Source organism: Equus caballus, chromosome 8 (assembly GCF_041296265.1).
Source record: "Equus caballus isolate H_3958 breed thoroughbred chromosome 8, TB-T2T, whole genome shotgun sequence".
Lineage (NCBI taxonomy): Eukaryota > Metazoa > Chordata > Mammalia > Perissodactyla > Equidae > Equus > Equus caballus.
This window is the reverse complement of record NC_091691.1, coordinates 11,682,465-11,697,123: the sequence shown is the minus strand read 5'-3', so window position 1 is coordinate 11,697,123 and position 14,659 is coordinate 11,682,465. Positions and strand designations below refer to the sequence as shown.

At 44.1% G+C, this 14,659-nt stretch overlaps 1 protein-coding gene across 15 annotated transcripts in view; it reads left to right on the top strand.

The window, feature by feature from the left end:
• GRK3 (G protein-coupled receptor kinase 3) overlaps nt 1-14,659 on the top strand; it is a 129,670-nt gene that overhangs the window by 1,584 nt on the left and 113,427 nt on the right. For 3 of the 15 annotated variants that reach the window (XM_070275125.1, XM_023646944.2, XM_070275121.1), the window contains exon 2: nt 7,035-7,220. The gene's annotated coding sequence lies outside the window, so the exon portion shown is untranslated. 15 annotated transcript variants of the gene reach the window in all.

Below are 14,659 nucleotides of genomic sequence, written 5' to 3'. Positions count from 1 at the left end.
AAAGCCAAATTGTGTAAATGAATGCATGTGAGGTATTTTGGGCTTCCTTTGCGCTTCCTAGCCCATGACTTGTTAGTTTTGCAGAATTGTGCTCTGATGAGCAATGCCAAGCTGAGAAAATCAGGGGAGAGTTCAGACCTTCTGGAGTGTCTTGAAATTAATACTGCTTGTCCAGAGTTTAACATATCTGGAGCTCGTTCAGAATCGGTGCTGTTTAAAATTGCTGGCAAGTGGGAAATTAAGTAACACGAGAACCCCCAGTTAAAACTTGAATTTCATTTAAAAACCCCCCAAAACCACATTTCTATAAATGTGCTATAAAATGCTTAATTTGGTTTTCTTCTGCCTTTTCTACTTTTCCTAAAGGGCAGGGAGTCCTACATATGTAGAGTTTCCATGTGTAAAGTCAACAAATCTTAATTCTTGGGGGGGGGGGCATATAAAATTACTAAAATTAGGAACTTCATTTTTTTTTTCTTGCTGTTTTGAACTTAATGTGACTTCTGCTTTTTTAGTGTCCTTCTTAAGAACATGCTTTATGCTTGGGCTCTTCACTTGCTTGTATGAATGCCTTTATTTTTTCTTTAGTAATGCTTTCTTTTAAGGCAGAATTAGGGATGAGGAGCATATTTCTCATGACATTTTAGGATTGAGAAATATCAACGGGGAGAGTAATTTTAGGAAACAGCTCTTTAGTAATTGTTATTCTGTTGCTGTTTTTTAAATAGACTCTTGAATTAGGCCACTGGAACCTCCTCCTGGGATCCTAAGTTGTTTTCTGTTTATCTGAACAGCATTGGCTTTAGTTTTGTAATGTGACCATTTACATAGTAACAGCCACTACTTGTGCTGTGTTAGGATTCTGTTACATTGAGATTATCGCGTAAAACAGCTTGTACGTGTTTCCCCCTGCCCCTGGATGGCAGTTAGTGGCCTACCTGCTCCATTTTGGGGCGGGGGTGGGAAGCTGGGGGATTTCTAGATGTGGTAAGGAAGTTAATTTCACGTTAAAATGCCTCAGCATGATGACTCAAAAAACTAGAATGATTTCACTCTCTCGGTAGAGGATACTGGTCGAATGTTTTCGGATGAGAGTTTCTATTTCAGCTTCGTTTTGGAGAGAGCCGTGTGACCACCACTCTCTGGTATTCTTGAAAAAGATGTTTAGCTTTGTATTTTTAGTATCTCAGTGAGAAGCATCAACTTGCCACCGGCCTATCACCAGTGACCTTTTATTTCCAGCTAATTATTTCAAGTCACTGTAGTATTCTGTGTCCTTCCTTATTTTAGTTACTTTGCCTTTTCCACAGTTTTAAACAGAAAAGCAACAGACGTCAACAATATCTAGCTAATTTAAATGAAGTGCCGGGTCTGCAGTCCCCTGCCTATTATGGGAGGATCTCAGAAAATGGAACATTCTGCCCGAGGGAGATTCGCTTCTCTGAGATAGCAAGAGGCAACCATTTTGTTATGTTGACACATTATTCAATTAACGAACCAATGAGTGTAAATCCTGTCAAAGCTGACTATTTGTTCAAATTATGTAGCTGCTTTAGTTTACTGGAACATTTGTTGAGCTAATGTGGCTGATAATGGATCTGTTGGGAATAGTAGGCTGTGACCCATGGATTCACTGTGCAGGCCAGTGGAAAACAGGAGCGTTTAGATGTGCCTGCCAGTTGTTTTACACCATGTTAGAAAAGAACTACTTTTGTTTAATAGGGTCCAGTTCATCAGCCAAGGCCTGCTAAGGGTCAGCATCTTAAGAGATCAAGACGGCTTTTACTTTAGGCCCCTTCCTCTTTTAACTTTTCCCAAGCGGAATCAAATTCAGTTGACTTGAAATCACGCATAGTTGAAAAAGGTTGAGTCACATGAAATTGATCTTTCTGTTTAGTGGACCTTGAAAATTTTGAATCATCAGTTGCAAAGCTTGTCCTTTCAAAGTATTCATTCTATCACAATGTGATAGGAAGGTCTGAAAACAGCATTTTAAAGATTCTTTCTGACTTCCTGGGAGCGTTTAGACTGTTCTTAAGGACATTTGTGGTAGTGTCTATTACGTTGATTCAGTACGTGGTTGTAGAGCTAGGCATGGGGATACCGAGGAACCCGACACAGCCCCTTCTTTCAAGGGGCTTCCAGTCCAGCGGGAAACGCAGGAGCAGTTGAGCAAGAAGGGTTTACTGTAAAGTATAATTGCTAGAAGATTCTATTTAACCTCAACAGGTAGGCTTTGGATGGCTTTTTTTATTCTGTGTTCATAGAACACATTTGCTAAGTGTTTTACAATAATTTGTTAATTCTTCCCTTTGACAAGCTATCTAGCCATGATATACACAGTAATATGGTAGTTTCCGTCTTCTTATAAACTCCCCGATGTAATGGATGCTGAAAAGTAGCTCTGTTTTCTTCTTTTGGGGAAATGCAGTTTCTTCAGTAATTTCCCTAACTGCTGTTGAGGAGTGATCGGTGAAATATGGAAATAGTCCTGTCTGTTTTTGTGGTCGGGTATTCTGTGCCTACGCTCTTCTGTGTCCCCAGCCTAACTCTGAACTGAAAAGCCAATGGTGAAAGAATAAATGGCTTTCTGGAAGAGCGTTCTTTCTGTTGATGCGAGGATTTCTGTGTATGAAACAGTGGTGGCGTTCTTGCTGCTTTTTCACTAAGGTCCACATTGAACGTGTAATTTGTTCTGACCTTTCTGGTATTGTTTCACTCTCGGTCGAAGTTAATTTGAGCTGGGGACCTGAAGATGCAAGTGCCGTGTGTAGTTGTCAGTTCCTAGAAATAGATGTTCCAGCGCAATCAGTTTTGGACTCAGCATCTGCCCAAGTCTAGCATCGTGAAATGCTTTGAATTGAGAGCCCAGTAGATCTCTTTGAGGTACAGGCAGTCCCAGCTTTTATACACAATGTGTTTTTAGAGACAGCATCTTCAACGCGCTTCCTCAGTACTCTGCGTTTGGCTTTGCCAGACATCTGTTTGGGCAAGGATGGGAGCTGTTGGATGGATGTCAGTGCTTGAAGAAGGGACGTGCAGGTCTTTGTCGGTCAGTGGATGGATGGCAAGCCTAGTGGGAAATGCAAAGTGGTAGAGAACAGGATGCCTGGGGGTCCCCGGAGCCCCCAGAAGGGAGAGAGAATTGACCTTCCATCAAGTAGTAATATAATAACTGCCTTCCAATGAGAGCTTACCTACTGCCGGGCAGTCTGCATAATTAGTGCATTTATTCCCCACGATAGTGCTATCAGGTGAGTAGCAGTTAAGGCACACTGCCCAGGTGACAGCTGAAGGTGGCTGGAGCAGGTGTCAGGCGCAGGTTTCCCAGCGTCCGGGTTCTTTCCGTCTTGCTGGGCTGTCTTGCCAGAAGGAATCAGGAACACCCTCACCTCTTACTTTGCAAGGAATGCACGCAAGAGTGATACTTGTTGGTTTGGGGCAAGATCATCTTTCGGGCCGTTTCAGTGGGCTGCTAGCGTCGCGTCTAAGTCAGGACGGTCCACAGAGACTCAGAGAACAGCTGTTCCCCTGGGGCCTGCGAGAAGGGTAATTATGACTAAGGGAATGAGCAGTTTCTTCCTTATTTCCCAGGAGAAGCTCGGGAGTTAAATGCCTGTTCTGGTTAACACAAGAAGCGCAATCTCGCCGCTGTTAATGAGAAATCGTTTAATGGACCGCCTCACCCTGCCCCAGCCTCCAAACGGGATTTCTACCTGTGGTCTTATTTAGAGAAAGGGGCCGCTCAGGCTGCCTCCCCAGAATTGCCATCTCTGGGAAAAAAGAAAAAGGGCCAAACAGTGTTTTTGGCTCTGTTTGCAATAAAAATCACTTTCTCATTCAGAGAATCTTCCTCTATTAATAAAACTGTGTCTGAAGACTGCTGTAGGTGCAAATGTGTTCTGTGCACGGGATGGTCTGGTGCATCCTTATTTTCTGGACTTTGGTGCTGGGGAAATGGAAATGATGAACTCAGCAACTTTTACTATGTTACTGTCAAGTCATTTGTATGCTAAGTAATTTGCATGTGAATGAGGATGGATGTCCCTGACCTGCCCCTGCTTCTTCTATTTCTCACTTCTTTATATTCTTCTCTGTTTTTATTGTTGATGAGAAGCTAGAACCCCCAGGCCTTTTTTTGATTGCTACACAGGTCTAAAGTGCGGGAGGAGAAATAACACCGTGGCTCCTTATATCCTGTACATGTTTCTTCTAATTTTGGAAGTTTTCTTTGGGGTCCTCTGTGCTTCAGCCTGGGGTGGAGCGTAGGTGTGTTATAATACACTCTGTGTTGGACATTATAGAAAAAGCCCCATAGAGAGTACGGTGACAGTGTGTTTGCAGGTCATGTATTTTGTGACTGGTGGTCTGTCACAGTCAGCCTTGGCCTAGCCTTGGACCTGTCCTCTCATTTGCTATCATTTCCTTCTTCCAGGGTCTCGAGCAGGAAAGGGTGATTATAGGAAAAATAGCCAGGCCAGACTGTGAAGGCCAGCTGTCATTGCTGGCCCCTCATTTTCCTGTGCCCTCCCTGCTACCCGCCATATTATAATAAAAGAGAAAGTTCTAGCTTAGGAACCATCAAGAATGGACCTGATTCCACTGGCCTCTTGCCATGGGCCCTCAGTAAGTCACTTAAATTCGTAGTATTCAGTTGCCCCATCTGTACAATATGATACCTAGTCATTTCTGATCGTAAAATGTCCCAGTTAAAATCTCTGTCTCTTGTGAGCATTTTGTACCCTTACAACATATTTGTAAACAGGAGAGAACATTAATGGCAAACACAGAGAACCCACACAGAGAAAAAGATTGGAAGAAACGTCAAAAGATGATTTTTCTTTTATTTACACCATAGGTGGAAGTTAGGATTATATGCACTCCGAGGTGTAACATCTTCAACAAGAGCAAAATGGAGCAGATAGAAGGCAGTATTGCATGGAGACCCGTGAGCCTCGTGCTCTGAGGGGCAGGCTCGGGAGGCAGGGCTTCTGAAAATTTGGATTATTGACCCTTAGAACCATAAGTAGGTGAATTTCTTAGATTTCTCCTCAGTTTTCTTCTGGCTTTGTTGTGGCACTGTTTGTCTAGAACCTTCTACACATGATGCCTCACTTGGTTCTTTTTCTTTCTTCCTCCCGCCTCCCCCTTTTTTCTTCCCTCCATCCCTCCTTCTTTCCTTCTTTCCTTCCATCCATCCATCCATCCATCCATTCTTCCTTCCTTCTATCATCCATCCACCCATCCATTCATCCATCCATCCATCCATCCTTCCTTCCATCCCTCCCTCCCTCCCTCCATCCATCCACCCATTCATCCATCCATCCATCCATCCATCCATCCTTCCTTCCTTCCTTCCTTCCATCCCTCCCTCCCTCCACCCGTTCACCCACCCATCCATCCATCCATCCATCCATCCATTCTTCCATCCATCTATCCATCCATCCCATAGGCTCTGGGCTATGTTGGCTGCAGTACAGAAGAGTTCACACACATACTATTCTTAAATATAGATAACTAAGCAATTAGAAGAGTTGACTCATCCTTTGGAGGTCTTTGCTTCAGTAAACTGAACCAAAAATCATAATCTAAAAGCAGCTGGCTTCAGTGACTGGAGCATAAGGTGATTCATTCTAGTCTTCCTGAGACATTAACAGATTGCATATTAATAACATAGCATGATAGTATCTCCTGTTTGAAAAGATCTTGGAGGGCGTCCAGCCCAGTGATGCCTTAGATGGGTGACTTCCCTCTCTAGCAGGCAGCCAGGGTCGTCTTGGAGGACCGTCTTTGCAAGCTCGGTGGTGTTACAAAGCCCTCGTGTAAATCATTCTGTGTACCTCTCTCTGACTCTCCTTTGTGGTCATGCAAAACTAGTTTAACCCTCTCAAAAGTGACAGATCTCCCAATATCTGAAGGCAGCTGTCCTAGCCAGGGTGGCTTTTATAGGGAGCTGTTCCCAGTTCCTTTCGACTTTCTTCATGTCATACTGAATTCTGCACACCGCTCCTTGTGTAATCCACGCCCATCCGTCTGCAAATTACCTAGCTAAGTAAGAATATTAAAATTTATGAAGACTAGAAGGATATCTGTAAAATTACTATAATTAATTTAATGATGGCAAAACTAGTCATCAATCCTATTTCAAGGGTAGGGTTTAGTCCTAGAGTTCCATTATGGAGAGAACATTTTTACTTCCTTGAATGATTTAAAGCTCATTACCCTGGTTTGATGAGGGGGTTAATGTTCCCATTAGTCAGAGTCTCGAAGCTAGGCACTGGCGATGTGTGTTATTACAGGGCCTGCCGTTTGCCGAGTGCCAAGGAGGTGCTAGGCGCTGCGTAATTCTTAGATAATTATGGGCTAAAATATTTTAGGAGGAAAGTGAGCTTTAATTATGCCGAAGAGATCCTCTTCTGAGGATTTTAGGGTTTATGTTTCATGTGTTCAGAAACTTACAACTCCGTTAGCTGAGAGGGGCAGCAAGCTTCTTCATTTGCAGCAATAAAACTTTCTTGAGTGACATGCCCTTCGTATTTGTGCTCTGTGTGAGTCAGTGCATGGCTCCTTATTACCTTATCTAGAAAGATGACTCTGCTTATACGCTCAGGTTATTTCTTATACATCTTCCGTATCTGTATCAATTTTGATAAGGGTTGAAGTTAAAAATGAGCTAGATGTTACGTGGGAAGGCATTTACACAGCTGTTCAACACTGCAGACTTGCATTTTGCATTGTGAATATCTGAGGCCGTGATGACGTTTTAGATGTATCTTCTCTTAAAAATAGGAGGTTTTTGCTGTTTGGTGGTGGTGGTGGTGGTGGGGGTCTATGCTCCATTTAGAAATGGGACTCATCCTGATGGGTAAGGCGGGGGACTCGAAAATTCGTCTTTAATCAGGCCTACCTTTTCCAACTTATATTGTAATGACACCCTAACTGGGAAAGGAAGCATGTAACGACTCTTGTCGTCACGACATGAAGTACAGAACGGAGTGTAACGTTTTCGTGCTATCCTTGTGTGTTCCCTTTAGGCCCTGCCTCCTTCTGTTTTGTTTCCAGTGGCAGCAGAAGAAAGCTCATAATTTATGCAGAACATCCCAACTGGAATTGGTCCAGAAGGAAACGTCTTTCCTGCACAATAGCAATTTCCAGTAAAGAATGAGAAGATACCTATGTTAATGACTCCCCTTCCAGCCCCCCACAAAACCCCCAAAATGGTGAGAGTTTTTGTGATCAGGGATTTTTTAGGGTTTCACCGTTTGGTTAATTGCTTTTTTTATTCCTTGTGGAAAACTAGCTCGTATTCTGTGTTTCTGTCTTTTAAAAAAAGGGACCTGCTCAATGAGATTGGTGTTTCAAATTGTGTTCCGTAAAAATTCAGGTTACTCTATAAGAAGAGCTTATTTTCCTCTGGCCATTTCATACTGGAAAAGTTTAATGAGGTGGATGGTAGAAACTCCTGCATGTGAGATTAGAGTTTTAAGGTAAGGATTATGGCCTGTGGTTGTCTCATGACTGTCTAGGGTAGGATATATGATGACAGAACACTTTTTTTGGTGAGGAAGAGTGGCCCTGAGTTAACATCTGTGGCCAATGTTCCTCCTTTTGCTTGAGGAAGATTATCCCTGAGCTAACATCTGCGCCAGTCTTCCTCTATTTTGTATGTGGGACACCACACAGCGTGGCTTGATGAGTGATGTGTAGGTCTGTGCCTGGGATCCCAATCTGCGAACCCCGGGCCACTGAAGCAGGTATGCGAACTTTAACACCATGCCACAGGCCTGGCCCCCTGCAAGACCCTTTGGAACTGCCTCAGAGGTTCTAACCTGTTAAAACTCTCTCCTATTCTAGGAAACTTTCTCCAGAACTGGGGTATGACTTGGATCAGTATTGGAATGATCATGATGAGACATAATTGACTTGCTGGACTTCACATTTAGAGCCTTATGTGTGTCTGTTAACTTATTAAACCATGGCGTCTGATAACTGATTTCATATTTATGTGATAGATTTGAATTGAAAGTAAAAAACCTCCACTAATACTTGGATATAGTGCTTTATACTTTTTTTTTCTTGAGGAAGATTAGCCCTGAGCTAACATCTGCTGCCAATCCTCCTCTTTTTGCTGAGGAAGACTGGCCCTATGCTAACATCCATGCCCATCTTCCTCTACTTTCTATGTGGGACGCCTGCCACAGCATGGCTTGCCAAGCGGTGCCATGTCTACACCCGGGATCCGAACCGGCGAACCCCGGGCCACCGAAGCAGAACGTGAAAACTTAACAGCTGCGCCACCGGGCTGGCCCCATATGGTGCTGTATATTTTTATATGTATTAGCTCTTTTTACTTCTTGCAGTTATCCTCTGTGTTAGGTAGAAATTTAAAAAAGAAAAAAGAATTACCCCAGACATGTCCACACGGGGATGCTGAGAGGTGTATTTTGTCTATTTGGGGCAAAAACTGTCTCTCTCCTTAGACGCTCCTATCTTTCCTGTGGTCCTGGGGGTGGCCCTCAGCCTTTCAGACTCAGAAACTAGATTTTGAGTTTCGGAAACTGTCCTGAGCGTTTATCTGTCTCTTGTTGTGAAATTCACGTCAATCGGCCAAGTCTTGCCTGACCAGCCCGTTGTCTGCTTTAGGCTGGTGGTTCTTATTTTAAAGTTAAAGACCCCTTTGAGAATCCGACGAAGCTAGAGGCTCCCACTCCCCAAAATGCACTAACTCACGTAGCAGATTTATCTGAAAAGCCAAATGATAGCTGGAATGTCAGATCGCTCCTTTGCACTCAATGCCAACTCTTGCAGGGGCCTGGATGCCCGAAGTCCGCGTGACTGGAGCGTTCTCTCCTGCAGGTTGCCGTTGTGCAAGTGAAGTGGGCCTGAGAAGGTGGCACAGCCGGCACGGGCCTGTGTCTGGATGGCTTGGCAGGGTCTAGCCTCTCGCTCAGCAGATCCAGTAGCTGGGACCAAGTCATTTCTGCAGGGGCTGGCTTTACGCTGGAGGTGGAATTCTGGAGTGCCCTGACAGTGAGTGGCTTCTGTGACACCTTGCCTGTCTATATTTCCGCGTTTCCTGTTCTGATTGATGGGCAGGCCACCATTGGATCTGCTGATACAGTCACTGAAGCCACAGCCAAGGCTCGCCAGCCCAGGAGCCCCTGGCATTTCTCTGCCCTTGGTGTTATGTTTTGATTTAGCGTTTTTATTCTCAGAGGGCCACTTTTCGTCCTTATATTCAGATTCCTCGAAACGGCTTCCCAGTCCTCATCATCCCCGCTTTAGAACGGGGAAGTTCAGGTTCAGAGAGAAGCTAATTGCTCAAGATGACATTGATGGCAAAGGACACAGTTGAACCTCAAACCAAATTCTCTGCATTTTAATAGACGTCAGTGTGTCTTTTGCCAAGTGAATCGTCTAAGAGAAGAAGGTTCTTGGATTGGGGTAGGGGAACACTGTCAATTTCAGGCGTTACTATCACTGAAAATGCATTGTTTGTGTTCAGTGAGGGTTATCAGCTCCAGCGATCTGCTAAGGTGCTTATATACACAGTCTGTGCTGCATGATGCTGTTTTGGTCCATGATGGACTGTGTATATGATGGTGGTCCCATAAGATTGGTGCCATGTAGCCTAGGTGTGGAGCAGGCTATCCCGTCTAGGTTTGTGTAAGTGCACTCTATGATGTTTGCACAGCAACGAGGTCACCTAACGACACCTCTCTGAGAACGTATCCCCATCATTGAGTGGCGCGTGACTGTAATTTCACTGGAGACATTGGTTTAGTAATAAAGATATGGATAATTCCTTAAAAGATAAGATGTCATAAATTTCATGTTAAATAATAGGATCATTATCAATAATGATGGCAATGTTATAAATTGAGAAAAGCTACATGTAAGGGGTTCTTAATATTTTCTTACCCCAAACATGTTTTTATTATTGCGTGTGTAGCCTTCTCTTAAAAAACAAAATTAAAATTCATCTCTCTCCCTTTCAGTAGGTAAATGAGTGTCCTTGGCTTGAACAGACTTATCGTTTACACTGGATACATAGAGGATTTTTTTTTTTAATATATGTATATATTTTTTCTGCTTTATCTCCCCAAACCCACCCTATACACAGTTGTATATCTTAGTTGCAGGTCCTTCTGGTTGTGGGATGTGGGACGCCACCTCAACGTGGCCTGACAAGCGGTGCCATGTCCGTGCCCTGGGCCGCCGCAGCGGAGCGTGCGAACTTAACCACTCGCCGCGGAGCCGGCCCCAAGATTTTTTATGTTAAGCTTGATAATGTTAGTGGTAAGTTCTAAATGGTGACAGAGAATTAATGGAATGGGTTTCCTGTTTAACCTTTATACCGAAAGGTTGTTGAGATCTCATTGGGATGGTGTTCTGTGTGTTGGGCACACGTTAGCGGGTCCATTTACAACTTACCTTCTTCACTTAGTGGTACACGCTCAGCTTTCCTTGTTAGTCGTGTTGAGATGAATCTCATTCTTTTGAATTTCTGTGTGACATGTCATAAAACCGTTATGTACCTAAGCCTGTGTTCAGTGACTACGCTCCCCCGTGTGTCTCCGGGCCTGTGTGAGTCCTTCTGTAGGACAGCCCCTCGAAGTAAGAAAGATGTGAGTATTTTTAGTTTGGCTAGATGTTGCCAGATTGTCCTCTGTATTTTAAGGATAAACAGAGCTGCATTCAGAATAAATTTAAAATCATTTCATATAGACCATGTAGACACAATTGGGTGATAAGAACCAAGATTTTAACTTTAAACGAAGAGATAAATGAGTACCAGAGCTAAGTAAAACTCCTGCAAGGTTAAATTTGAATTGGAAAGTCATGATTTTTTTTCTTTTCAAATTTGTATTATCAGCCCCAGCCGTTTAAGAGCCAGAAAAGCAATTGGGGTCCTATCTCAGTGGGCACCCTGCCCAGCCACCCCTGATGCTAGATATGGGCAGGGGCCGGGCGAGACAAACCTGGACCCTCAGTTTTCTGTTGAGTCAGAAAGCAAAGGAGGCATCCTCGAGTTGGGGTGGGCACCATGCTAACAAATGCAGAGGCTGGAGGAGGGGCTCCCGCTGGCCAAAGGTGAGACAATTTGAGCAGCGAGAGAATACGGCTGCAACTGGTTACATTGCTCTGAATAAATTGGAACCCTTGTGGTCGGCAGAATAATGGCCTCCTAAAATGTCCACATCCCAATGTCCAGAACCTATGACTGTATGTTCGTTGTCAAGAGGATGTTAAGGTCGGAGATGGAATTAAGGCAGGTGACGTGCTGACTTTAAGATAAGGAGAGTATCCTGGGTTATCTGAGTGGCCCAGGGGAATTGCAAGGAAGGGAGGGAGTCGATGTCCGAGTGACCAGCATAAAAAGGAGTCGACCCGCCACTGCTGGCTGTGACCACAGACTGGGGCCAGGGCCCAAGGAGATGGATTCTGCCCTGGGACCTCCATGAGGAACGCAGCCGCGCTCACACTTTGATCTCAGCCCAGCGAATCCCATTTCAGACTTGTGACCTAAGATCTGAAAGGTCATAAATTTCTGTTGTTTTAAGGCCATCCAGGTTGTGGTAATTTGTTACAGCAGTGATAGGAAGCTGATACACCCAGACTCTCCAAAAAAAGAGGTTCCCAAACACAACAGAGGAAAACGAAGCACCTTGTGGATCCCCACTGGCAGTGAAAATAGGGCACTAGCTCTGTCTCTGAAAAGCGGCAATTAAAAGGTAAAGAGTTAAGCGTTTATCTTACCTTTCCTGTCAGAACTACATTGTGGGGTCACCAAAAATCCCGAGTTGATGGGGGAAAATTCCTCCTTGCATAAGAATTGCAGCAGATGAGTGTGGAAGGAATGATGGAGTTAGAAAAATCACCGTTTCGCGGCTCTTCAAGTTTTGATTTAGGAGAAGATCATCAATGTATGAAACGGCTAAGTGACAGGTGGATGGAGAATTTTACCAGGGGGGTGAGACTGCCACCAACTGAATTTTCTAAGTAATTTTCACATCAGGAAGAAGGAATAACGTTACGCCCCCTTGGGTGAAGCAGTGTAAAGTACCAAGACCACCGAGTGAGTGTTCCTGCCCCGAGAAGGTCGCTTGCATATAATCAGGTCTTCAGAGGTAGCTGTCAGCTCGCAGGAAACATGGAGCGAGAAGAATCGATCGAGTGACTGTAAGAGGAAGCGAACAGAGAAATCCAGAACGGGCGACGTTCAGGACTGCTGTGGTGGTTTCCTCCGTGAGCCCCTGGAGTGAAGATACAAAGTGGGTGGTGGGCAGGGGGCTGCTCCAGATAAACGGATTTAAGAGCCAGAACAATCAGGTGAGTGCATGATCTTGAGGGTGTCCTGATACAGACTCATCCAAAAGACCGCTCTCAGACGATCATGGGCATTTGAATAGGAACTGGGTACTAGGTCTTCAGGAATTATTACTGTTTCCAGAGCGGGGCTGGGGAGCCGTGATGCATTGTGTTTATGGGAGGAAAATGTCCGTAATGTTTAGAAGTGCAGACTGGAGTAGTAAAGGTAAAAGGACACGCAGTCTGAGATTTGCTTTAAAAAGGGGAGGAATAGTGGGGTGTGATAAAAGTGGCAGGCTTAAATCTTGATCACTGTTAATGAGGTGCTGAATGATGGTTATGGGGGTTCACTATTCTTTTCCGCATGTTTGAAAAATTTTACAGTAATGTTTAAAAACAGTGGAGTAGATGGCTGGGTGTGAGGATCACGGCTGTGTTCTGGCAGGGCTGATGAAAACCTCAGTTGTCCCAATGTCACGTGTAAGAGGGCTGGTGACTTAGCATATAAATTCCTCTGACAGCATCGTACACAGATGCAAGGCGTCCTGCAGCTCAGATAACTTAGACCGAAGGGGATGCTGTGCTTTCTGGAAACTGCATCTGATGACTCAAAAACAGGCTCCACGACACGGATTGCAAAGAGGTGGGGAGAGTTTTTGTCAGTCCATTTGCAACCAAAGAGTCCTGACTGATCCAGGTGGTATGGACAGATTTCCAACCTCTTGGCCTGAAGACTGCTCACAGAAGGATGAGAATAGAACATGCGAGAAGGCTGAGTAAGAGACAAAGCAGAGTGAGACGTGAAACTTTAGAAAATGGCATCCATTTACTCCCTGAGTACCAGAGGCTTCTCTGAGCTTCCTTCAGTCATGAATAGCTATTAAATCATAGCTCTGAGGCTTAAATTTAGGAGGAAAAAATAATAGCCCATGTACTTTCAGATGATCCACTCTCTGAGCGTACTTTCCCTGCTTAATGACACTGTGCAGTGGAGTCTCTCTTATGAAAATTACTTTCACAGCGTTCTCTTTTTAAATTACTCCAATATGAATTTGTCAAAACATTTCCAAATAATTACTTTAAAATAAGTGTTTTCTAATGGGTTGCTCTAAACCAGGCCTTCCTAACTAATTACCAACAAGACCAGTATGAAGAAAGACAAAATTACTAAGAGAAGTCAAAGAAAACTGGCTCAGTGGAGAGCTGCCAGGTGTTCCTGGAGAGGAGGACGCGATATCGGGGAGATGTCAGTTCCCTTCAAATGAATCGAATCAGAACCCAAACAAGAATTTTAAAGAGACTGACAGGCTGATCCTCATTCATCTAGAAGAGAAGAATGGGCAAAAAATAACCGATAACATCTTGAAAAAGTGAAACATTGGGAATCTCTTCTACCAAGCAGAAAACATGGCTACAGCATTAAAACAGTGTGAAATTGTGCAGTCCAGACGTACAAGTGGTACAGCACGCAAAGTCTTGTCTCTACGTACATTTACATTCATCTGTAATATAATTTGAATTTGGCTTATGAATAAAGTTGGCATTTTGAGTCTGTGAGGGAAAGGATGCTGTGTGATTGCTGGCCATCCAATAAAGTCATAATCTCTCCACGTTGTACGAAAAAATAAATTCCCGTGTTTAATGAGATCGTCATAAAAACATTAAAAATAGAAAAATATGAGAGAATGTATTTTTAGGACTCTGGAGTATAAAGGGCTCTCCCAAGGAAACCCCAAACCTGGAAACCATGAAGGGGAAGATGATGACTATATGACACAAATGGAAGGTTCTCATGTGGCAAAAGGTACCATGTAGCAAATTAAAGACAACTCGTGGAGAAATTCCATGGGGTGGTCTTGTTTGGAGCATGTTTTAGGGGGTAAATCTGTTTGCCTAGACAGTGCTTGTTTCCTGAGGTTCTGGGCTGGTTCACGTGGCCTCGGGGTGGAGTGGGGGCAGGGGGCCCGGCTGTTTAGGGGCGAGGAAGGATGCGATTTGTATCCAACGAGTCAGCATTTTTGCCAGAAAGAAAGTGTCATCTGTCAGTCCTTGGAAAGGAAGTGTTCGCTTGAAATAAGCCGTGAAAAGCTGGTCATCAATCTCGTTTTTCACACACTTAGAAAAATAAGTGAGTCCAAAGGTGGAGGCTGTTTTGTGGTCTGGCGTTCTTCTCTGTGTATTTGTGTTTTAATTGCTGTTGTCCTTTGGCCCTGTTGTTCAGTTATTTGGTGCAGGCTGACGTGGCTTGGAAGATCCTTCTCGAGTGGCCCCATTGCTTCCTGTCCCATTTCATCTTTGCCAGCGGCCCTTCAGGTTCTGTAGTTCAGCTGTGTTGGAAAGGCTGTCA